Source organism: Bubalus kerabau, chromosome 8 (genome assembly GCF_029407905.1).
Source record: "Bubalus kerabau isolate K-KA32 ecotype Philippines breed swamp buffalo chromosome 8, PCC_UOA_SB_1v2, whole genome shotgun sequence".
In the NCBI taxonomy this organism is placed as follows: domain Eukaryota; kingdom Metazoa; phylum Chordata; class Mammalia; order Artiodactyla; family Bovidae; genus Bubalus; species Bubalus kerabau.
In genome coordinates, this window is record NC_073631.1 from 35,069,384 (window position 1) to 35,095,354 (window position 25,971).

A 25,971-nucleotide genomic window follows, 5' to 3' on the forward strand; every position below is an offset into this window, starting at 1 on the left:
GTTTTGAATCCCAATTCTCTTTTTCATTATCTGTGGCATAGGCTAAGTTACTTAAACTTTTTTTTTTTTAAACTTTACATAATTGTATTAGTTTTGCCAAATATCAAAATGAATCCGCCACAGGTATACATGTGTTCCCCATCCTGAACCCTCCTCCCTCCTCCCTCCCCATACCATCCCTCTGGGTCGTCCCAGTGCACCAGCCCCAAGCATCCAGTATCGTGCATCGAACCTGGACTGGCAACTCATTTCATACATGATATTTTACATGTTTCAATGCCATTCTCCCAAATCTTCCCACCCTCTCCCTCTCCCACAGAGTCCATAAGACTGTTCTATACATCAGTGTCTCTTTTGCTGTCTCGTACACAGGGTTATTGTTACCATCTTTCTAAATTCCATATATATGCATTAGTATACTGTATTGGTGTTTTTCTTTCTGGCTTACTTCACTCTGTATAATAGGCTCCAGTTTCATCCACCTCATTAGAACTGATTCAAATGTATGTTACTTAAACTTTTAAAGTCTTAGTTTCCTCATAAAATGGTATTTTATTTTACAAATTTATGTATTTGACTGTGTCAGGTTTTAGTTGTGGCACGTGGGATCTTTCATTGCGGCACATGGACTGTCTACGCGGGCTTAGTTGCTCAGTGGCATGTGGGATCCTAGCTCTGACCAGGGATCAAACCCACGTCCCCTGCACTGGAAAGCAGATTCTTCACCACTGAACTGTTAGGGGAAGCACACTGATTGAAACCATCCACCCTGACCAGGCACCATAGTAACCATTTGCATGAGTTGTTTTAGGACAGGAAGTCCTGCTAAGGAACACGGAACTAATAAGCCACCACCAACCGGAAGAATTAGGGAGAGGTCAAAAGGAGACACCACATGTCCGACCACCTCCCAGAATCCTTCTCTCTGACATCCATCTTGGCTGAACAAGGCGTGCACCACCAGGAAGGACTCCGAGTCAGAATGATTGGCTAAGGACAATCCGGAAACTAATCCCATCACCATAAAACCTGAGACTGCAAGCCATGTGGCAGAGCAGTTCTCCTGGTTTCCCTTACCCTACTGCTCTCAGCACATGTGTCTCCTTGGACAATTCATTTCCGAGTGTTAGACAAGAGCCCAGTTTCGGGCCCTGGAAGGGGTCCCCCTTCTTGCAACAAATGGTGACTCTGGTGGGACCTCTTCTTTGCTGAGACTGACATCCTGACCACTCGGGGTACTCAGGGGCCAGCTTGCCTGCCAATGGACCAGACTCAGTGGCTGCAACTGGGACCCTTTTGTCCCTGGTCTCCTCCTGACGCGGACAACTGGCCAGAGTGTCCCGACCGGTAAGGAACAAGAGACTTTATTGACCTCCCTCCCCTTCCCTCTCTCTTTCCTCTCCTTAACCCTTCCTATCCTTCCCCGTTTTTCTAGTCCCCTGGTCCTGGATGCAGGAATCTGGTTGAAGGGCCTCAGCCTGAGCTGAGGATTGGAGACTGATCACCTCCTCTTGGCAGAGAACTCGAATTCTGGTTCTGTTCTGGTCTGATTTCTGGTAGGGCCGAGTTCCAGTCCTCCCTTCTCTGGAGGCCCAGCAGGAGACGTCTGTAAGGCCACCCCTTTCGCCCCCCTCTCCCTTCTCCTTCCCCTTCTTCTTTCAATCTGGCTTCCATTCCTCCCTTTGAAATGTTTGAAGACCTGAGATATTTTCATTTACTCTGTTAGTACTTGGATCTGAAGTTCTGTGTCTTTATAGGAGGTTTTCTGAGAGACTGTATTCTTGTATTTAAGGGAGTGTCTGATGAGGACTGCCAGGTCTATATGTGTGTTTTAACTCTTGTGTTCTGTGTTGTGATTTTTGATGGCCATTTTGTTTTGTCTGGCTACCATTTGGCTTAGACCTGCCACCACTTTGTTAGAACTTGATTTTCTTTCCCTGTGCATTGAGACCAGGGCTTTGACTCTGTTCTCAGGGACACTTATCTAGACCATCTCTAACCCCTGAGACTGAGGAAAAATGGGAAAAAATCTTTAAAAGTTGTATTTATTCCAACTGTTTTTTATAAATGAGTAAATTTTATATTGTAATATCTAATTCATGGCTAAAAACTTAAAAAATGAAGCTAGATCTTGCACTGTGTCTGTCTAAATATGTCTTGGTATGTCTTTGTCTCTGGGTAATATTTTTGAGGTTAATTTATAAATGAGCTCTATTTAATTGGCTTAAACAAAGGTAAGTGCTCACAAATCAAATAATTCTGAATTAAACAATAAATTCCAGGTTCATGTGAACTGAGAAATATTCAGTATTAAATACCTGATATTAATGTTTGTTTGTTGATCTATCTAATATAGACATGTCTTGGAGTAATTAACATTTAGTAGAATATTTTCATTGTACCTAGGTTTAATATATGTTAAATATTATCATATTTACAAGTTTATCAGTTACAAGTTTGTCAACAAAGACATCACCTCGAGTGAAGAAACTTCTAAAAAAAATGTAAATGAGATATGAGCTTTTAGATAAGCTCTATTAAGAATAATTATTCTTTAAGAATATCTGTCTAAAATAGTCTCTCCAGATTGACGTAACTTGAATTTCTAAGGGTTGTGCTAAGTATGCTAAGTGTTAGAAGTCTATTGAATAGTTAGGTATTTCCAAATAAAATAAGGTTTTGAAATACTTACTGCTAAATACTAATTTCCTTTTACAGAGAAACGAAGAGATATGGGACTATAAGTGAATAATGTTTGGTGCCATCCTAAAATGTTCTAAGAAAGAAAGGGTTTTAGAAATTATCACTGGTATTTATGCTCACCAATCTATAAAATGCTAATATAAAAGTTAGTTCTTGGTTGCTAAAGGAAAGTAGGAAGTGTGTTTTCAGTTAAAAAAAAAAAGATATGAAAAATACTAAAAAGAGTTATGCATGATCAGGATTTTCTAAAATTGGATTACAATTAGTTAGATAAATGGATTTTGTTAGGAATGACACAGCCATAAGAAAACTGGTTAGAGCCAATTAGGTCCAAGATGGCGGAGCTGACTTTCACTAGACCTTGAGCCTTGGTATTTATGCCCATTGTCACATATCAACAAGCTAAATGATACACCCATCAACGTAGACTAAATCTGACCAAATGTTCTAAACCCTTTTAATTGATCTTTTTGATAAAACTTCCTAAATCAAGTTCTTTTGACCTCTAGCTAACTTTGGGGTGCTTCAGAGGGCCCCTGAAACATCCCAAAGAGAGATATTAAACTGTGTTTATTTGGTTGGTTAAATTACATGAAAAAGATTATCAAATGAGTAATAAATCTGCTCATGTTATAATGTATGGTAAAATTACTAATACAGATATCCTAGAAATTATACGGAGTTCTTAACATTCTGATATGTACTGGTATTCTAATGGAAAACCTGATGACTTCACAAAAGTTAACAAAAGGACTGAATGAACCAGCGAATATGCTTATAACTTTTATGGTTTCTGTCTGAAAAATTATGGGTTTGAATCTTATGTTTTCCAGGAGTAGGAAAAACCTTCCTCTCAAACTAATTATGACAATACTTTGGTAAAATTATATATTATAAACAAAACAATTATATTTTCTCTCTGATTCCTCCAGAAATTGGAAACTCTTAGGTTTCCAGTATGTTTATCAAATGAATTAGGAAAGTTATCTTGCTAACAGGTACAAAAATCTCAAAGAATTTTTGAGACTTTAAAAAGGAAAGAATTCACTTAGATTTGTTAGGCAAAATCTGTGATAAGCCTTTGGTGTGAGCTTCCCAGCCCTGTTTTATTTTAAAAGTTCAGTCTGAGACTCTATAAATGTTTCAGCAAAATAAAAAGTCTATGATCAATTATGGTTATGTCATGCGAGTGTATGTTCCTCAGTTCTTTGTCTCGTCACAACAAAGATTTGGAGCGACAGACATTAAAGCCCTCGGCACGTTGCAGCTCTCGAGTCTTGGACAAACCGTGCTACAGCTCTTAGGCAAATCGGTGTTCAGTTCAGTTCAGTCGCCTCCGACTCTTTGCGACCCCATGAATTGCAACACGCCAGCCCTCCCTGTCCATCACCAACTCCCAGAGTTCACCCAGACTCACGTCCATCGAGTTAGTGATGCCATCCAGCCATCTCATCCTCTGTTGTCCCCTTCTCCTCTTGCCCCCAATCCCTCCCAGCATCAGAGTCTTTTCCAATGAGTCAATTCTTCGCATGAGGTGGCCAAAGTACTAGAGTTTCAGCTTTGGCATCATTCCTCCCAAAGAAATCCCAGGGCTGATCTCCTTCAGAATGGACTGGTTGGATCTCCTTACAGTCCAAGGGACTCTCAAGAGTCTTCTCCAACACCACAGTTCAAAAGCATCAATTCTTCGGCGCTCAGTCTTCTTCACAATCCAACTCTCACATCCATACATGACCACAGGAAAAACCATAGCTTTGACTAGACGGACCTTTGTTGACAAAGTAATGTCTCTGCTTTTGAATATGCTATCTAGGTTGGTCATAACTTTCCTTCCAAGAAGTAAGCGTCTTTTAATTTCATGGCTGCAGTCACCATCTGCAGTGATTACAGCTCTATTTTATTTAGAAGATAGCAGGAGAATCCATCCTCGAAGCGTGAGGGCATGTCAAACTGAAGACTCGAAGAGAAGGAGAGAGAGAGAGAGAGTGCGCTTTGGCTCCTTCTTTTATGTTTTTTTCCTCCACCTGGGCCTGCCCTATGCAAATTGGGCTTAGCCAGGAGTGCTGTTTGTTCTGCCTGAAGTCTTCACTCTGGTCCTCGGACCTTCCTCTGACCTTCCTTGTCTTTTAGCCACTGCCATTTTGGACTCCTTTTCCCTAGTCTATCTACCTAACAGTTATATAAATCATCAGACCAAAATTAGTGAGAACAGACCTATTTTGCAAACAAACTAGCCTTAATTTGGTTATATTTGATAAAAATGAGGGTAATTCTAGGGAGAAAAAGATGTTTCAATAAATGTTAAATCCCAGTTTGTTAATGGAGGTCTGCATGTAGTAAGACTCATTTCATCAGGAGAAAACTACACTACACCAGGATGAGAGGATGACATCCGAGGTAGACAGCTTGCCCAAGATGCTGGACCTGATTCGTATGACCATTTATAATATTTTCTTGACTTCTTAGACCTTTGCATATAAATCAAATGCTTTTCTATCATAGGCCTGATCCTATGCTAATTTTAGAAATCAATCCAATTGTTGGGTTTGTGGCCAATTACCTGTGTCTAGTTCTGGGTTACGTTGGTAAATTTTTCTACTACAAGACTCTAACTGGTTGGCCCTGAAAAAATTTACTTAAAAAAAATTATAGTCATATTCATATCACTGTGATATTACTAGATGAGATCCCCTCACCAGGCCAATTAATAATGCCTGCTCTGACTCTGGCCATAAATTTGAGCTTTTTTCTATTACTCAAGCTCAATCAGAACAACAAGAAAAGTTTCAACAAAGGAAAAAAAAAATCTCCCACAGTTATGAGATGGATTTATATAGATAACACCAGGCTATGGTAATTTAGGTTAAAGTCTCCTCTGTGTGTTGGAAACAATTAAATCATACTGAAGGAGGAAACAGACAGAGTTGGACGCCAGCTTAGGCCAGGCTGTGAACATTAGGTTACATGCATGGTCACCCTCCCAATGGACTCTGAACTTTGTGCCCGGTGTCTATAGAAATGGCATACCAATGAAAAACCAGACCCCCAGATAAAAGAGCCTCAGGACTTGTACTTGGATTTTCTGTTGCCTAAAAGAATATGCTAATTATTTCTGTAACAGAACAAAATGGTAAATTCCATTATGTTTATCGGGATATGACCACAGGCCTATTGATAAATATCCAGTGTTTATCTAGTCTTGCGACACATGAATCATGGGTTAACTTTGATCATATCTTTCTTTTACCTTGTCCAGACTAGTTTCAAGGAATTTGGGGAGGTGGGTTTGAGCAAGTACACTTAGGGTATATAAGGTTTTCACAAAAACTGGTCGGGGTCCTTGGCTAAGAGGAGGCTCTGCCTAGGGCCCGCCGATGTAATAAACTGCACTCCACTATCTGCATTGTCCTTCTAAATGAGTTTGTTTCCCAGAACACGTGGCTACAACAATACTAAAGAGTCGCTCAGTCGTGTCCGACTCTTTGCGACCCCATGAATCACAGCACACCAGGCCTCCCTGTCCATCACCAACTCCTGGAGTTCACTCAAACTCACGTCCATTGAGTCAGTGATGCCATCCAGCCATCTCATCCTCTGTCGTCCCCTTCTCCTCCTGCCCCCAATCCCTCCCAGCATCAGCGTCTTTTCCAATGAGTCAACTCTTCTCATGAGGTGGCCTAGTAACAGTAAAAAACTGGGCTATGTGCCTTATAGACGGTGGTGCCAATATATAATTTCCCTGAAAGATAAAGATTCTACAGAGTAGACTAAGTCAGATGACCTGAGGTATACTGGGCTACATCTAATGAAAGCTCTTAAGTCTTACTTGTGACTTTACTAATATTTCTGGCTATGTTATTTGTATTTCACCTGTTTTACAAAATTGCTGTTTCTTACACTGCCAAATGTGTTCTGAGGCCTCTAATAAAATAATATAGTCCCATATGAGATCGATGATGGTAATAGTGTAACTCTAGATATGAGAAGAAGCAACAAGAGAAAATATTTTCCTGGACCAAGAGGCTAGTAAGACAGGTGGTCCAGAAAATTTTGGATACTGTTTTATGGCCAAGTCCAGTAACAACATTTTGAGTGGCCTATCAACAAAATCTTTGCCAAACCTGAGAATGGACATTCTCAGCACCATGGGATAAAATGGTCATGAAATGCCCCCCTCAAAATCATGGTCAATTTTATGAGCAAAAAGGGGCCCTGCTGACTGAAAACTGACACTTGCCATCTACGTCTGCAAAGATTAAATCATGGCCACTGCAACTGCTGACTTTCAACGCCCCTGAAAGGAGTTCAGGGTGAAAATCAGAAATGAGGCACTCTGTGCTCTGGAAAAAACTGGCAGAACAGGCCTTCAGATAGTTAGATCTTTTCAGGAGAAGATTTTATGAGTTCTAATTCTTGCATCTTCTCATACCTAAGAAAACACTGACCTCATTACTGGTGACATCTGCTTTGACTATTAAGAAAAATTTTACAATTAAAAAGTCAAAATAGAGTAGCTATGGTTCAGACATCCTGGGAAATAACTAGGTGACACTATGATGTAATTTCAGATTAGACATTGTATTGCTAAACACTTGAATTTTCTGAGTCGTGTCAGGCTTAGATGCCACCATTCTCAAAACAATGTCTGCTGGAAGCTAGTAACTGTCACCTTACTTTTTATAAAACTAGGCAACTGGCTACCTGGCTACAAGTCTCCCAGAAGTGCCAGGTCCAGACTGGGATTCAGGACTATTCTTCTAAAGAGAAATGAGATTTATTTTGATTAAAATTCCAGTTATCCCTGTAAGGTATAGTTCGGGCCGAGGCAGAAAGAGGAAAGACAACCACAACAGAAGTAGGTTACCTTTATTCAGGCAAGAAGGGGCGACAGTCTAAGGACCTAAGGACCAGGCTGAGCTGGAGAGGGATCAGGGAGGCTCCATATTTATAGAGAGGTTTGTACAAGCGATAAGGGAAACGTTGATCAGGCGGGATGTTTTGGGTATACTTTAGTTGAGATGGCATTTGTAGTTGCAGGAAGTGATAAGTCTTCTGGGCAGGTGTAGGGGGTGGAAGGTTTCTGGACAGGGCATGATAAGTCCCAGATAGATACAACCAGCCTGGAGCATCAGGGCGGGACCTAAAGTTCTGTTTTGTTTTCTCCGAAGTTAGATGATTCAGCAAGGGCCTTTGAGACTGTTGTTTTCTTTTCTAGGCCCAAAAGACTCCTTCAATCCCTTCTCCAGCTACTTGTAATTGGGTCTGTTACAACAAAATGGCAGACCAAGAGACTGAGCTTTTTAATCATACAAGGCTCAGATCTAGGACTTGGAACTCAGGAATACTTCCAATTCAGTGTCTCTTCTCCAGGCTGAGGCAGTCCTATGCCCCATTTTGACAGGAAGTTATCACAGTCATAATTGCCCAGTTCCCTAAATTAAAACTGAACAGGACCCTGTGGGGCTCTGGAGTAAAGATCAGTTCTGTGTTCTCCATTTCTTGTTCGTAGGATATAGGCTTCATTCAGCCTCCTTGACTTCCCCTGAGTTTCAAAGGGTGGATTCAAACAGTTGCTAATCAGGAAAGGGAGGGGATACAGAAACAGGAGAAACAATCAAATGGTGATACAGCCTTGAGACAGGGTCCCAGTTCCTACTCAAAGAAATATGCATAACAATGTCTTTGAGTTCTTCTACAGAACTGGAGTCCCCACGCAAGTGGAGGATGGTAACTTCAGTCTAAACACAAGATTCCTGGAACACAGCTCTGTTGCCTCACCACCAACCAATCAAAAAGAAAAAAGAAAAAGAAGTCACAACCCCTGAGTCCTCACCCCAAATGTTGCTTCCTGTTTGGTCCCTGTCTATTTCATCTCTGAGAGGAGCCAACAGTTTCAAACTAAATTGCTGTTATTATAAGGGTGAATGCTGGTTTCAGGAAAAAAAATACCTTGACTTAGATCAGGTAGAGAGAGACTTCTGCTCTGCTAGGTAGGCCTATGCCCATGCACAGGAGGAAGAAGTTACAGAAGAAAGAGACCTTCGCCCCAATTCCCAAGAAGTATCTTAAGTATGAAGTCTCTCAGGGGGGAGTTGTTAGGGGAAGCACACTGATTGAAGCCGCCCACCCTGGCCAGGCACCATAGTAACCATTTGCATGAGTTGTTTTAGGACAGGAGGTCCTGCTAAGGAACACGGAACTAATAAGCCACCACCAACTGGAAGAATTCGGGAAAGGTCAAAAGGAGACACCACATGTCCGACCACCTCCCAGAATCCTCCTCTCTGACATCCATCTTGGCTGAACAAGGCGTGCACCACCAGGAAGGACTCTGAGTCAGAATGATTGGCTAAGGACAACCCGGAAACTAATCCCATCACCATAAAACCTGAGACTGCAAGCCATGTGGCAGAACAGTTCTCCTGGGTTCCCTTACCCTACTGCTCTCCACCCCGGTGCCCTTTCACAATAAAATCTCTTGCTTTGTCAGCACATGTGTCTCCTCAGACAATTCATTTCCGAGTGTTAGTCAAGAGCCCAGTTTTGGGCCCTGGAAGGGGTCCCCCTTCCTGCAACAGAACCACCAGGGAAGTCCCTCATATAATGGTATTTTAAAATAGAGTTTCTTGTCCCCATTTTAAATGAGTCTCCCCTAAATGTTACCAACTATCCCCAGTTCCAAAATGATGGATAAAATCACCAAATCAAGAGTTGAAGAGGAGGAGGTTAAGCAAATTCCCCAACTTTTGCTAACTACACCCTATCGCAAGGAGAAGGCTGGGAATTAGAAGAGAATGGTCACTGTCAGTATCCTGTGAGGTCTTACCCCTAAAGTGAGTCCCTCTCATGTATTACATTTAGTGTCTCATGTATTACATGTATGTTACATGTGTGTTTGTGTATGTGTGCACAGTCTATCAGTTGTGTCCAAGTCTTTTTTTTTTTTAGGTTAATTTCTCTTGTGTTTAGAATTGTCTGGTTTGTAAGTGCTTACTTTTTTTTTTGTTTTGTTTTGTTTTGTTTTGTTTTGTTGTGTCCAAGTCTTTACAACCCCCTGGACTGTAGAGCCCGCCAGGCTCCTCTGTCCATGGAATCTTCTAGGCAACAATACTGGAGGGGGTTGCCATTTTCTCCTCCAGGGGATCTTCCTGACCCAGGGATTGAATCCACATCTCTTGTGTCTCCTGCACTGGCAGGCAGATTCTTTGCCACTGCGCTGTCTGGGAAGCCCTCCTGTGTGTTTATTCTTCTTTAACCTGGCCAGTTCTTCAGCATTTTTTGTCTTTCATGACCTTTGACACTTTTAAGATTATATAGGTCATTTATTTTGCATAACATTCCCCAATTTGAGTTTATTGGATGTTTCTTCATGATTAAGTTGAAAATTTGCACTCTTAGCAGGACTCTTTCACAAACTGACGCTGTGCTCTTCTTAGTACATCACATCCAGAGGCGCTCGGTGTCAGCTTGTCCCATTACTATTCATGTTAACTTTGATTGCTTGGATAAGGCAGTGTCTGGCAGATCTCTCCATCATCAAGTGACAATTTTCCCATTTGAAATGAATAATGATTTTGAAGGGAGGTATTTTGAGACACTATAAATCTCCTCCTCCTCATCAAATTTTCACCAAGAATATTTAGCATCCAGTGATGAGTCTTGTCAGAGAAGGCAATGGCACCCCACTCCAGTACTCTTGCTTGGAAAATCCCATGGATGGAGGAGCCTGGTAGGCTGCAGTCCATGGGGTCTCGAAGAGTCGGACACAACTGAGCGACTTCACTTTCACCTTTCACTTTCATGCATTGGAGAAGGAAGTGGCAACCCACTCCAGTGTTCTTGCCTGGAGAATCCCAGGGATGGCGGAGCCTGGCGGGCTGCTGTCTATGGGGTCGCACAGAGTCGGACACGACTGAAGCCACTTAGCAGCAGCAGCAGCAGCAGATGAGTCTTGTCTGAATCAATTAGTGTTATAATGATTGCAAAGTGAGAAGTTGGAAATCAACCTATTACATAGGACTGGGCATTTTAATTACTGGACTAAGACTGTTTCAGAAACCTGAAAAGCAGACTTTTTGTTTTCTAAGAGTGACCACAAAACTCATAGGACTTGCCTTAGATTTCATCCCTACAGAACTGGTTTGAATGGAAAGTGGAGAAATAATAGTAGTTTGCCCAATTATAACTTTCAAGTCCCACCTTATGAGTGTATCAGCCCTGCTGATATCTAACATGACAATAACAGTGCCTATTCCATAGGTTGTTGAGGAAAGTAAGAAGTAAAATGCTAAGCACTCGCTGGTATGCACACCCCTTTGCATTGTGACTTTGTTGCTCCTCCTAACAAGAAGTGAAGTCTGCTTGTCTACCTCTTTAGTCTAAGCTGGCCTGTTCTTGTTTTGGCAAAGAAAACGTGGAAGAGCTGTCACTGTGTGAGTTCTGAGCCTGTGTTTTACGAGGGCTTGTAGTTTCTGTTCTCACTTTCTTGCAGTCGTGACGCTATTGGTAAAGTAGACCAGACCCCTTGGGGACAACAGACAGCGTGCAGAGACATGGAGCTGACAGCCAGGACAACCACTAGACACATGAGTGAGGCCATCCTAGACCACCCCGCCCAGTCCAGCGGCCAGATGGTGACATGTGTGATTCCATATAGGCCCAGCAGAAGAACCACACAGCTGATCTCAGCTCTTATTGTTGACCCTCAGAATTGATGGACCTTGGAAGAGAGAAGATGTGGCTAAAAGAGGTGGGGAGGTGAGGCGAAGGATGTTGAGGGGAGAACTGGAGGTGGAATGAAGTGATTATGTTTGAGGGCATAGTTCTAAAGTAAAGGACTGGGGCCAAGAGGGGGATGGCATGGAAGTAAGAATTTTGTTTTTTCAATATACAGAAGAACTATGAGCAGAATTTCCCTAAAATGAGATAAACTTCCTTGGAAAATTAGTTTTTTGTTGTTGCTGTTGTTGTTACCTGACGAGGGATCGAACCTGTGTCCCTTGCATTGGGAGCACAGAGTCTTAACCACTAGATGGCCAGGGAAGTCCCCAAACTACCTTTGAAAGTTTTGAGTTTACTCTCACTGGATGAATTTTCTAAAAAGGCTGGATGACCTTTATTTTATTTTTGGCCATGCCATGCAGCTTGTGGGGTCTTAGTTCCCCTGCAGGGGACAGAATGCAGGCCCCCTACAGTGGAAGTGCGGAGGCCTAACTACTGGACCACCAGGGAATTCCCTGGGTGACTTTTAGAGGTCAGAGTGATGTGGAAGGAACAGAGGGAAGTCTCACGTGTTTCCCTTCCACTTTTACACTTCTTAGATTCTGAGGAAACTTCTCGCACATCAGTTTGGCCTGGCAGTCCTGAAAATACTTTCCTTTTAGTGTTCACTATAGTAACAATTTTAACAGTTTTCTACAAGTTTACAGCAACAAAGATGATTCATTGCAAACATCTGTCAAAGCTATTGCTTTTTGTCCTTTTGGTTTATAAAACTGCAAAATTTGAGCTCCTGAACAAACTCCTGGCTTTGAGTCCCTTAGAATTTTATAAATCATAATGCTTCAAAAAGTTCTAAGAATCCAACTTTTTTTCAAACACTTTAACGTCTCTGAAATCAGGATGTTTCTGCATGCATCATCAGTCATGTGGACATAGATGTAATTATCAGTAATTATGGTCATAGATGTTGAAACTATCATCACTTCAGCTGAGTTAAAGGCATTATTGGTACCACATATGTTGAATGTAACTGATGTTCAGAGAGGTTTATAAAAGGGATGCCAGTAGTGTGGTAGAGAATCCTGGAGACTATTGGGAGCATTGTTTTTCTGTGTTTTTTTTTTTTTTTGGCCACACCTCATGATGCACGTGGAATCTTAGCTCCCTGACCAAGAATTGAACCCAAACCTCCTGCATTGAAGGGCTTCCCAGGTGGCACTAGTGGTAAAGAAACCACCTGCCAGGGCAGGAGACATAAGAGACTTGAGTTCGATCCCTGGTCCAGGCAGATCCCCTGAAGGAGGGCATGGCAACCCACTCCAGTATTCTTGCCTGGAGAATCCCATGGACAGAGGAGCTTGATGGGTTACAGTTCATGGGGTCGCAAAGAGTCAGACATGACTGAAGCGACTTAGCGTGCACACAGATTCCTGCATTGGAAGCACCGAGTGTTAACCAGGGAAGCCCTGGGAGCACTCTTTTAAGCAACGCTGCATCACTGACATTCTTGGTGCACGGAGGATGAGATTGTATAGAAAACTCCTAAGTTATAGAAAAGCATTGTATCCGAGTTTAATTGAAAGTTATTTTCTTTCATTGTAATTTATAAAATAATGACTGATCTTACAAACGATTTCATCAGTTTATACTGATGAAATACAGTAGCTATTATAATAGCTATTAAATACAGTTTAGTTAACCTGTATTGGTGCTGTGTGTTGACCAGGCATAGGGTGAAGGGTTTTAAATGGATTATCTCAGTTTAATCTTCACTGGAACTCTACAAGGTAGATATGTTTATTATCCGCATTTTAAAAGACTTATTTCATTATTTATTTCAGTTTTTGGCTCTGGTGGGTCTTCGTTGCTGCATGTGGGCTTTCTGTAGTTGTAGTGAGTGGGGGCTACTCTCTAGCTGTGGTGCAGGGCTTCTCAACGCAGTGACTTCTCCTGTTGCAGAGACGGGCTCAGTAGTTGGCGGCTCTGGGATGCTAGAGCACAGCTCAGTAGTTGTGGCGTTCTGGCTTAGTTGCCCCATGGCATGTGGGATCTTCCCAGACCAGGGATCAAACCCTGGCCTCCTGCACTGGCAGGCAGATTCTTTACCAGAGTCACCAGGTAAGCCCTATTATCCACATTTTTACAAATGAGAAAATTGAGGCGCAGAGAAACTAACATTCACAGAGTTTTGCCCTTAGTAAGGGATGGAGGCAGAACTCAAACTCAGGCAGTCTAGTTTTAGAGCAAGGGTTTTAACGCACTATATTCAACTGTTTTGCATTAGCAGTAACACTTTCTTGGCTAATGAAATATACTGTCTTATTTTGAAAAATTTTATATATGTTTTATCTCCCCATCTAGGCCTTTGTTGTTGTTGTTATTGTTGTTCAGTAGCTAAGTCATGTCATACTGTTTGCTACCCCATGGATGGCAGCCCACCAGGCTCCTCTGTCCATGGGGATTCTCCAGGCAGGAATACTGGAGTGGGTTGCCATGCCCTCCTTCAGGGGAATCTTCCCAACCCAGGGATCAAACCCAGGTCTCCCACATTGCAGGCATTCTTTATCAGCTGAGCCACCAGGGAAGCCCTCAGATATCATCTGCATATCTGAGGTTAAAAGATGATCTAGGCTTTAAAGATCATTAAGTCAAGAATCTATTTTCTTTAACATCCTGGCACTGTGCCTAGTTAATGCTTATTAAGTGTCCCAGGACAGAATAGAATTTTGCAGTCTGTTGATCTTAGGGTTACAGCCTCCCTCAGGGGGTTATATTATGACTACTTTAGTTGTAAGAAAGAGAAACTATAGTGATATTGTGTCTTTTTTTGATAGTGCAGTATATAAGGCCTTCTACCAGGGGACTCTCTCATGAGATGGCAGCTTTTGGGGAGTCCATGCTGGGATCCTCTTCTTGGTTGCCCCCAGAGAGAGTTCCTTTCTCCTGCACACTGCAGGTGGAGTACTGGCAGGTGGCCTTAGACTTGACCTTGCAGCTTTACTCACCTTGTGCTTCCTCCTTTTTCTTTTTTTGGCTATGCCACGAGACTTGTGGGATCTTAGTATCTGGACCAGGGATTGAACCCCAGGGACCCCAACAGTGGAAGCATGGAGTCCTAACCACTGGACCTTCTGGGGATTCCTACCCGGTGCTTTAAATCTGGAGCAAACAATGCAAAGATCATTAAGATTCATTAAATGTAGCTGCAGAGGCTAGAAGTGTCACATAGTAGTGGTAGAGGAGTTCTGGCCAGCCTATCTGTTAATAGACGGTTGTTGGGCCACTGGATACTCCAATAATGCCTCAGTCCCTATCTATCTTCTCAAATTTATTATGGGGGTACAGAGGTATTGGGAGAAGGCAATAACACCCCACTCCAGTACTCTTGCCTGGAAAATCCCATGGACGGAGGAGCCTAGACGGCTGCAGTCCATGGTGTCGCTAAGAGTCGGACATGACTGAGTGACATCACTTTCACTTTTCACTTTCATGCACTGGAGAAGGAAATGGCAACCCATTCCAGTGATCTTGCCTGGAGAATCCCAGGGACGGTGGAGCCTGGTGGGCTGCCGTCTATGGGGTTGCACAGAGTCGGACACGACTGAAGCAACTTAGCAGCAGCAGCAGCAACAGAGGTATTGCTTTTGCTTTTTTAAAAAAAAAAATTTTATTTATTTATTTTTGCTATACTGGGTCTTTGTTGCTGTGCGGGCCTTTTCTCTAGTTGTGGCGAGTGGGGGCTACTGTTCATTGCAAGTGTGTTGGCTTCTTGTTGCCGTGGCTTCTCTTGTTGCAGAGCACAGGCCCTAGGGCATGAGGGCTTCAGTAGTTGTGGCATATGGGCTCAATAGTTGCGATTCCAGGGCTCTAGAGCACAGGCTCAATAGTAGTTGCTTCTCGGCATATAGGATCTTCTGGAATCAGGGACTGAACCCATGTCTTCTACATTGGCAGGCGGGTTCTTTATTATTGAGCCACCAGGAGAGGCCCAGAGGTATCTCCTGAAACTCATTTTGGATAGGCCTTCCCTGGCTAAAAAGTTTCATCCCTCTTGCCCCTCTCCATCCTCTTATCTTGTTTTACTTTTCCTCATAGCATTTGTCATCTCTGGACACAGCGACTTTGACAGCTAGCTGCTATTTCCCCAGCACCTGGCACGTTTCTAAATGAATACTTAAATAAATGAATCCAAAGGTTGAAAGAGAACCTGGGCTCATAAGGGATTAGAATTGAAAACTGGAAAACCATTGGGACCTGGGGCAGTTTCTCTCCCAGGAGTGAGTTTATAGGGCCACATGTTTGTTCATCTTTACTTTTCTCTTCCCATCTGCTTTTTTGACTTCCCTCTAGAGACTAAGGTGGAGGGAGGGAGGAATAAAGAGAAGCAAGATACTTTATAAACCAGAGGTTTCTAAATCCAAAGGCTCATTAGAATCATCACAGGATCATTTTAAAAACATTGATTCCTGGGTCTCACTCAAGACCGCCTGTGTTAAAATTTCCACGGATGGGGCTCTGAGATATGTAATTTTTAAAATGCATATTTAGGGACTTTCCTGGTGTCCAGCGGTTAAGAAACCACCTTGCAATGCATAAGACTATGGTTCCATCCCTTGTCAGGGAACTAAGATCCCACATGCCTTGAGGCAACTACTGAACCCGAGAGCCACAAAGAAAGATCTTCTGTGTGGCAACTAAGACCCAATGCAGCCAAAAATAAATATTTTTTTAAAAATAAAATGCATATTTAGCTAGCCATGCACTAACCTATAGAGGGGTTTCTGAGAACCTCTGCTTTAAACAAATCAAGCTTTCCCCAAAATGTTGTGTAGAGTTGACACCTTCAACAAATGTTTCCTGAGGCCACCTAACAGGAGCCAGGCATTGGAGTAGATGCTAAGAGACTGTAGGAAAGAAAACTAAAGATGTCTAACTTTCTTGTGGTTAATCCCATACACAGGAAAAGGGAGTGAGATACCTTATTTCTTTATTCATTCCATTTTACAAGTACCTGGGAAACAGACTCATATACTATTATGGTAAGGGTAGAGTCTTAGTTGAGATGTCAAAAGACCTAATTTCTAATCTTTCCTCTGCCACCTACAGGGTATGTCTTCTTGGGCATTTCATGTCCCTACTCTGAGCCTTAATTTCCTCAACAAAATACTGAGATATTATCTTTTCTGTGTACCTCTCAAAGAGTTATTACAATTAGAAGAAGTAATGCAAAAATTGACTCATTGGAAAAGACTCTGATGCTGGGAGGGATTGGGGGCAGGAGGAGAAGGGGATGACAGAGGATGAGATGGCTGGATGGCATCACCGATTCGAGGGATGTAAGCTTGGGTGAACTCCGGGAGTTGATGATGGACAGGGAGGCCTGGTGTGCTGCGATTCATGGGGTTGCAAAGAGTCGGACATGACTGAGTGACTGAACTGAATTGAACTGAATGCAAAAATGCCTTGAAAATTACACAAACATCAGCTACTCTGTTTTTTCCACAGATCTTATAGCTGAACACGACTGAGCTGAACTATAGCCTCTGTACATTTTTTACGATCATACATTTTTATTTTTAAGATAAAGTACATCTGCAAGTGCACAGTTCAAGTTGAGAAAGATACACCCAAAGCTGTCAGTTGTGAATACCTACAAAGGTTTGAATAGCCAGCAGGGAGCAGAGCACTATAACTCAAAAAAGGGAAATTTTCTGTACATTGTTTAGAACATTCTGGTTATGTGTTTCCAACACTCACAGTAACAGAAGAATAGAGTTTAAAAGTTAATTAAGTCCTTTTATGATTAAACTTTACACATCTACCACCTGGTTGAGTTAAACACATTATAGACTTTATATCACCATAAATTTTTATGCCACTTATTACTGGTATCATATCATTTAGTAATATGATATACTTTCCTTGTTAACTTGTTTGTCCAACCTCCTCATAAAATCATTAACTGCAGGCCTGTTTTGTGCTTGCCATGTATTCTCCAAGGCACTGGGTATAAAAGTGGGCAGTTAGTGCTCCATAAATACCTGCTGATGGAATGATTGAATGAATAAGGTTATTTTTATGATAACAGAGTGCAGGCCCTATTTGTTATCATTAGCCATAGGAGTGGGGAGGCAGGAAAAGAGGAGAAACCATAGTTAATGCCTACATTAAATAAAGTCTTTTTCTTCTTTCCTTCCCTCTCACTTTAAAAAAAATTTTTTTATTGAAGGATAATTGCTTTACAGAATTTTATTGTTTTCTGGCAAACCTCAACCTGAATCAGCCATCAGATCAGATCAGATCAGATCAGTCGCTCAGTCGTGTCCGACTCTTTGCGACCCCATGAATCGAAGCACGCCAGGCCTCCCTGTCCATCACCAACTCCTGGAGTTCACTCAGACTCAAGTCCATCGGGTCAGTGATGCCATCTAGCCATCTCATCCTCTGTCGTCCCCTTCTCCTCCTGCCCCCAATCCCTCCCAGCATCAGAGTCTTTGCCAATGAGTCAACTCTTCGCATGAGGTGCCAAAGTACTGGAGTTTCAGCTTTAGCATCAGTCCTTCCAAAGAAATCCCAGGGCTGATCTCCTTCAGAATGGACTGGTTGGATCTCCTTGCAGTCCAAGGGACTCTCAAGAGTCTTCTCCAACACCACAGTTCAAAAGCATCAATTCTTTGGCACTCAGCCTTCTTCACAGTCCAACTCTCACATCCATACATGACCACAGGAAAAACCATAGCCTTGACTAGACGAACCTTTGTTGGCAAAGTAATGTCTCTGCTTTTCAATATGCTATCTAGGTTGGTCATAACTTTCCTTCCAAGCAGTAAGTGTCTTTTAATTTCATGGCTGCAGTCACCATCTGCAGTGATTTTGGAGCCCAGAAAAATAAAGTCTGACACTGTTTCCACTGTTTCCCCATCTATTTCCCATGAAGTGATGGGACCGGATGCCATGATCTTCGTTTTCTGAATGTTGAGCTTTAAGCCAACGTTTTCACTCTCCTCTTTCACTTTCATCAAGAGGCTTTTTAGTTCCTCTTCACTTTCTGCCATAAGGGTGGTGTCATCTGCATATCTGAGGTTAATGATATTTCTCCCAGCAATCTTGATTCCAGCTTGTGTTTGTTCCAGTGCAGCGTTTCTCATGATGTACTCTGCATATAAGTTAAATAAGCAGGGTGACAATATACAGCCTTGATGTACTCCTTTTCCTATTTGGAACCAGTCTGTTGTTCCATGTCCAGTTCTAACTGTTGCTTCCTGACCTGCATACAAATTTCTCAAGAGGCAGGTCAGGTGGTCTGGTATTCCCATCTCTTTCAGAATTGTCCACAGTTTATTGTGATCCACACAGTCAAAGGATTTGGCATAGTCAATAAAGGAGAAATAGATGTTTTTCTGGAACTCTCTTGCTTTTTCCATGATCCAGCAGATGTTGGCAATTTGATCTCTGGTTCCTCTGCCTTTTCTAAAACCAGCTTGAACATCAGGAAGCTCACAGTTCACATATTGCTGAAGCATATATCCCCTCCCTTTTGTACCTGCCTCCCAACTCCCTCCCCATCCCACCCCTCTAGGTTGATACAGCGCCTCTGTTTGAGTTTCTTAGCCATACAGAAAACTCCCCTTGGCTATCTATTTTACATACGGTAATGTAAGTTTCCATGTTACTCTTTCCATACATCTCACCCTCTCCTCCTCCTTCCCTATGTCCATAAAGTCTATTCTCTAAGTCCGTTTCTCCATCGTTGCCCTGTAAGTAAATTCTTCAGTACCACTTTTCTAGATTCTGTATATATGCATTAGAATATGATATTTATCTTTCTCTTTCTGACTTACTTCACTCTGTATAATAGCTTCTAGGTTCATCCACCTCATCAGAACTGACTCAAAGGCTTTCCTTTTTATGGCTGAGTAATATCCCATTGTGAATATGTACCACAACTTCTTTATCCATTCATCTGTTGATGGACATCTAGGTTGCTTCCATGTTCTAGCTATTGTAAATAGTGCTTCAGTGAACAATAGGATACATGTGTCTTTTTCAATTTTGGTTTCCTCAGGGTACATGACTAGGAGTGGGATTGCTGGGTCATATGATGGTTCTATTCCTAGCTTTTTAAGGAATCTCCATACCATCTTTCATAGTGGCTGTATCAATTTACATTCCCACCAACAGTGCAAGAGCATTCCCTTTTCTCCACACTCACTCCAGCATTTATTGTTTGTAGACTTTTTGTTGATGGCCATTCTGACTGGTGTGAGGTTAGGTGATATTGTAGTTTTGATTTGTTTTTTGCTAATAATGAGCGCTGCTGAGCATCTTTTCATATGTTTGTTAGCTATCTCTATGTCTTCTTTGGAAAAATGTATGTTTAGGTCTTTTTCCCACTTTTTGATTGGGTTGTTTGTTCTTCTGGTATTGAGTTGTTTGAGTTGCTTGTATATTTTGGAAACTAATCCTTTGTCAGTTGCCATTATTTTCTTCCATTCTGAGGGTTGTCTTTTCACCTTGCTTATAGTTTCCTTTGCTAGGCAAAATCGTTTAAGTTTAATCATGACCCACTTGTTTACTTTTGTTTTTATTTCCATTACTCTAGGAGGTGGGTTATAGAGGATCTTGCTTTGATTTATGTCATCAACTGTTCTGCATATGTTTTCCTCTAAGAGTTTTATACTTTCTGGTCTTATATTTAGGACTTTAATCCATTTTGAGTTTGGTGTATGGTGTTAGAAAGTGTTTTAATTCCTTTTTTTACATGTTGCTGTCCAGTTTTCCCAGCAGCATTTATTGAGAGGCTGTCTTTGCCTCACTGTAGATATAAGCATCTGATGAAGAGTTCCAAAGAATAGCAAGAAGAGATAAGAAAGCCTTCTTCAGCAATCAGTGCAAAGAAATAGAGGAAAACAACAGAATGGGAAAGACTAGAGATCTCTTCAAGAAAATTAGAGATACCAAGGGAACATTTCATGCAAAGATGGGCTCGATAAAGGACAGAAATGGTAGGGACCTAACAGAAGCAGAAGATATTAAGAAGAGATGGCAAGAATACACAGAAGAACTGTACAAAAAAGATCTTCACGACCCAGATAATCATGATGGTGTGATCACTCACCTAGAGCCAGACATCCTGGAATGTGAAGTCAAGTGGACCTTAGAAAGCGTCACTATGAACAAAGCTAGTGGAGGTGATGGAATTCCAGTTGAGCTCTTTCAAATCCTGAAAGATGATGCTGTGAAAGTGCTGCACTCAATATGCCAGAAAATGTGGAAAACTCAGCAGTGGCCACAGGACTGGAAAAGGTCAGTTTTCACTCCAATCCCAAAGAAAGGCAATGCCAAAGAATGCTCAAACTACTGCACAATTTTACTCATCTCACACGCTAGTAAAGTCATGCTCAAAATTCTCCAAGCCAGGCTTCAGCAATACATGAACCGTGAACTTCCTGATGTTCAAGCTGGTTTTAGAAAAGGCAGAGGAACCAGAGATCAAATTACCAACATCCGCTGGATCATGGAAAAAGCAAGAGAGTTCCAGAAGAACATCTATTTCTGCTTTACTGACTATGCCAAAGCCTTTGACTGTGTGGATCACAATAAACTGTGGAGAATTCTGAAAGAGATGGAAATACCAGACCACCTGACCTGCCTCTTGAGAAATTTGTATGCAGGTCAGGAAGCAACAGTTAGAACTGGACATGGAACAACAGACTGGTTCCAAATAGGAAAAGGAGTACATCAAGGCTGTATATTGTCACCCTGCTTATTTAACTTATATGCAGAGTACATCATGAGAAACGCTGGACTGGGAGAAACGCTGGACTGGAAGAAGCACAAGCTGGAATCAAGATTGCTGGGAGAAATATCAATAACCTCAGATATGCAGATGACACCACCCTTATGGCAGAAAGTGAAGAGGAACTAAAAAGCCTCTTGATGAAAGTGAAAGTGGAGAGTGAAAACGTTGGCTTAAAGCTCAACATTCAGAAAACGAAGATCATGGCATCCGGTCCCATCACTTCATGGGAAATAGATGGGGAAACAGTGGAAACAGTGTCAGACTTTATTTTTCTGGGCTCCAAAATCACTGCAGATGGTGACTTCAGCCATGAAATTAAAAGATGCTTACTGCTTGGAAGGAAAGTTATGACCAACCTAGATAGCATATTGAAAAGCAGAGACATTACTTTGCCAACAAAGGTTCGTCTAGTCAAGGCTATGGTTTTTCCTGTGGTCATGTATGGATGTGAGAGTTGGACTGTGAAGAAGGCTGAGCACTGAAGAATTGATGCTTTTAAACTGTGGTGTTGGAGAAGACTCTTGAGAGCCCCTTGGACTGCAAGGAGACCCAACCAGTCCATTCTGAAGGAGATCAGCCCTGGGATTTCTTTGGAAGGACTGATGCTAAAGCTGAAACTCCAGTCCTTTGGCCACCTCATGCGAAGAGTTGACTCATTGGAAAAGACTCTGATGCTGGGAAGGATTGGGGGCAGGAGGAGAAGGGGACGACAGAGGTTGAGATGGCTGGATGGCATCACTGACTCGATGGATGTGAGTCTGGGTGAACTCCGGGAGTTGGTGATGGACAGGGAGGCCTGGCGTGCTGCGATTCATGCGGTCACAAAGAGTCGGACAGGACTGAGCGACTGAACTGAACTGAACTGATATTCTTGCCTCCTTTGTCAAATATAAGGTTCCCAAAGGTCCATGGGTTTATTTCCGGCCTTTCTATCTTGTTCCATTGGTCTACGTTTCTGTTTTTGTGCCAGTACTATACTCTCTTGATGACTGTAGCTTTGCAGTATAATCTGAAGTCAGAAATGTTGATTCCTCCAGCTCCATTCTTCTTTCTCAAGACTGCTTTGGCTGTTCTGGGTATTTTGTGTTTCCATATGAATTGTGAAAGTTTTTGTTCTAGTTCTGTGAAAAATGTCACTGGTAATTTGATAAGGATTGCATTGAATCTGTAGATTGCATTTGGCAATATAGTCTTTTTCACAATATGGATTCTTCCTACCCAGGAACATGGACTGTTTATATCATCTTTGATTTCTTTCATTAGTGTCTTATAATTTTCTGTGTACAGTTCTGTTGTCTCTTTAGTAAGTTTATTCCTAGATATTCAATTCTTTTTGTTGCAATGGTTACTGAGATTAATTCCTTAATTTCTTTCTGATTTTTCATTGTTAGTATATAGAAATGCAAGTGATTTCTGTGTATCGATTTTGTATCCAGCAATTTTGCTAATTTTTCTGACTAGCTCTCATAATTTTCTGTTACAAAAATTGCTCTTGTAATTTTTCAGTAACAGAAACAGATTTTTTTATGTACAGTATCATGTCATCTGCAAACAGTGAGAGCTTTATTTCTTCTTTTCTGATCTGGATTTCTTTTATTTCTTTTTCTTCTCTGATGCTGGATCTAGGACTTCCAGAACTATGTTGAATAAAAGGGGAAAGGGGGGAACCCTTGTCTTGTTCCTGATCTTAGGGGGAATGCTTTCAGTTTTTCACCATTGAGAATGTTTGTTGTAGGATTATCATATATGGCCTTTACTATGCTGAGGTAAGTTCCTTTTATGCCCATTTTTTGAAGAGTTCTAATCATAAATGGGTGCTGAATTTTGTCAAAGGCTTTTTCTGCATCTATTGAGATTATTATATGGTTTTTATCTTTCAGTTTGTTAATATGGTGTATCACATTGATTGATTTGTGTATATTGAAGAATCCTTGCATCCCTGGAATAAAGCCAACTTGATCATGGTGTATGAGCTTTTTGATGTGTTGCCGAATTCTGTTTGGTAAAATTTTGTTGAGGATTTTTGCATCTATGTTCATCAGTGATATTGGCCTGTAGTTTTCTTTTTTTGTGTTATCTTTGGTTTTGGTATCAGGGTGATGATGGCCTTGTAGAATGAGTTTGGAAGTGTTCCTTCTCTGCAATTTTTTGAAAGAGTTTTAGAAGGATAAGCATTAGCTCTTCTCTAAATGATGGAATTCTGTGAAGCCATCTGGTCCTAGGCTTTATTTTTTGGGAAATTTTTGATCATAGCTTCAATTTCAGTGCTTGTAATAGGGTTGTTCATAATTTCTATTTCTTCCTGGTTCAGTCTTGGAAGATTGAACTTTTCTAAGTATCCATCCATTTATTCCAGGTTATTCATAATAATCTCTTAAAATTCTTTGTATTTCTGCACTCTGTTGTAACCTCTCCTTTTTCCATTTCTAATCTTGTTGATTTGATTATTCTTTTTTTTTCTTGATGAGTCTGGCCAAAGGTTTGTCAATTTTATTTATCTTCTCAAAGAACAAGCTTTTAGTTTTATTAATCTTTACTATGGTTTCTTTCTTTTTATTTATTTCTGCTTGAATCTTTATGATTTCTTTCCTTCTACTAATTTTTGGGGTTTTTGTTCTTTTTTCCAGTTGTTTTAGGTGTAAAGTTAGGTTTTCTATTCAATGTTTTCTTGTTTATTGAGATAGGATTGTATTGCTATAAATTTCCCTCTTAGAACTCCTTTTGCTGCATCCCATAGGTTTTGAGTTATAGTGTTTTCATTGTCATTTGTTTCTAGAAAATTTTTGATTTCCCTTTTGATTTCCTCAGTAATCTGTTAGTTATTTAGACATGTATTGTTTAATCTCCATATGTTTGTGTTTCTTACAGATTTTTTTCTTGTAACTGATATCTAAGCTCATAGCATTGTGGTTGGAGAAGATGCTTGGTATGATTTCAACTTTCTTAAATTTACTGAGGTTTGATTTGTGACCCAAGATGTGGAGAAGAAGGTGTATTCTTCTGTATTTGGATGGAATGTCCTGAAGATAACAATGAAATCCATCTCATCTAAGGTATCATTAAGACTTGTGTTTCCTTATTAATTTTTCGTTTTGATGATCTGCCCATTGGTGTGAGTGGGGTGTTAACGTCTCTTACTATTATTGTGTTACAGTCAATTGTCCTTTTATGGCTGTTATTGTTTGTCTTATGTATTGAGGTGGTCCTATGCTGGGTGCATATATATTTACAATTGTTATGTCTTCCTCTTTGATTGACCCCTTGATCATTATGTGGTGTCCTTCCTTATCTCTTGTAATCTGCTTCAGTTTAATCTGTTTTGTCTGATATGAGGATTGCTACTCCAGCTTTCTTTTTTTTGCTTCCCATTTTCATGGAGTATGTTTTTCCATCCTCTTACAGTCTATATGTGTCTTGAGGTCTGAAGTGGGATTCTCATAGACAGCATGTATATGGGTCTTGTTTTTGCATCCATTCAGCCAGTCTGTGTCTTTTGCTTGGAACATTTAATCCGTTTACATGTAAAGTAATTATTGATATATATGTTCCTATTGCCATTTTCTTAATTGTTTGGGGTTGATTTTGTAGCTCTTTTTTCTTCCCTTGTATTTCTTGACTATACAAGTCCCTTTAACATTTGTTGTAAAGCTGGTTTGGTGGTACTGAATTCTTTTAACTTTTGCTTTTCTGAAAGTTTTTATTTCTCCATCAACTTTGAATGAGATACTTGCAGGGTACAGTGATCTTGGTTGTAGATTTTTCCCTTTCAGTACTTTAAATATATCCTGCCATTCCCTTCAGGCCTGTAGAGTTTTTGTTGAAAGATCATCTGTTAATCATATTGGTTTTCCCTTGTATGTTACTTGCTGCTTTTAATATTCTTTCTTTGTGTTTAGTCTTTGTTAGTTTGATTAGTATGTGTCTTGGCGTGTTTCTCCTTGGGTTTATCCTGTATGGGACTCTTTATGCCTCCTGGACTTGATTGACTATTTCCTTTTTCATGTTGGGGAAAATTTCAACTATAGTTTCTTCAACAATTTTCTCATTCCCTTTCTTTTTCTCTTCTTCTTCTGGGACCTCTATAATTCGAATGATGGTGCGTTTGATATTATTCCAGAGGTCCCTGAGGCTATCCTCAGTTCTTTTCATTCTTTTTAAGTTATTTCCACCATTTTATCTTGCAGCTCACTGATTCATTCTTCTGCTTCAGATATTCCACTATTGATTCCTTCCAGAGTATTTTTAATTTCAGTAATTATATTGTTTGTCTCTGTCTTCTTTAATTCTTCTTCTGCTGCTGCTGCTAAGTCATGGCAGTCATGTCCGACTCTGTGCGACCCCATAGATGGCAGCCCACCAGGCTCCCTTGTCCCTGGGATTCTCCAGGCCAACAATACTGGAGTGGGTTGCCATTCCCTTCTCCAATGCATGAAAGTGAAAAGTGAAAGTGAAGTTGCTCAGTCGTGTCTGACTCTTAGTGACCCCATGGACTGTAGCCTTCCAGGCTCCTCCATCCATGGGATTCTACAGGCAAGAGGTCTTTGTTAAATTGATTCTTGTATTTTCTGCATTTTATTTTCAAGGTTTTTGATCATCTTTACTATCATTATTCTGAATTTTTTTCAGATAGTTTACCTATTTCTTCTTCATTTATTTGGACTTCTGTGTTTCTAATTTGTTTCTTCATTTGTGCAGTATTTCTCTGCCTTTTCATTATTTTTTTAACTTATCATGTTTGAGGTTTC

The 25,971-nt window shown here is 41.0% G+C and overlaps 1 protein-coding gene across 1 annotated transcript in view; it reads left to right on the forward strand.

Annotated features, from left to right (window-relative positions):
- Positions 1-861: 861 nt before the first annotated feature.
- CCDC126 (coiled-coil domain containing 126) overlaps positions 862-25,971 on the forward strand; it is a 77,548-nt gene continuing 52,438 nt past the window's right edge. The window contains exons 1-2 of the mRNA XM_055590020.1: positions 862-1,347; positions 24,095-24,279. The gene's annotated coding sequence lies outside the window, so the exon portion shown is untranslated. The remainder of the gene's footprint in view (positions 1,348-24,094; positions 24,280-25,971) is intronic.